Source organism: Protobothrops mucrosquamatus, unplaced genomic scaffold (genome assembly GCF_001527695.2).
Source record: "Protobothrops mucrosquamatus isolate PMUCROS unplaced genomic scaffold, P.Mucros_1.0 scaffold1923, whole genome shotgun sequence".
In the NCBI taxonomy this organism is placed as follows: Eukaryota; Metazoa; Chordata; class Lepidosauria; order Squamata; family Viperidae; genus Protobothrops; species Protobothrops mucrosquamatus.
In genome coordinates, this window is record NW_015388044.1 from 134,326 (window position 1) to 134,552 (window position 227).

A 227-nucleotide genomic window follows, 5' to 3' on the forward strand; every position below is an offset into this window, starting at 1 on the left:
GGAGGAGACAGGATAACCCACCTTCCATAGAAAGACTGGGGACAGTTCTGTAGGACAGATTAAACACATAAATTACACTGCCATTATAGGTTCAATCAGGGCTGAGAAACCTAAGAAAGGCTTAAGTCAATCCTTTTGATCTAAGCAGGGTTGCAAACAAGAAAGAGATGTTGGGTATTGTCATATTGAATAGCCTTTCCCAACCTAGAAGCTTCCATGTGGGGTGC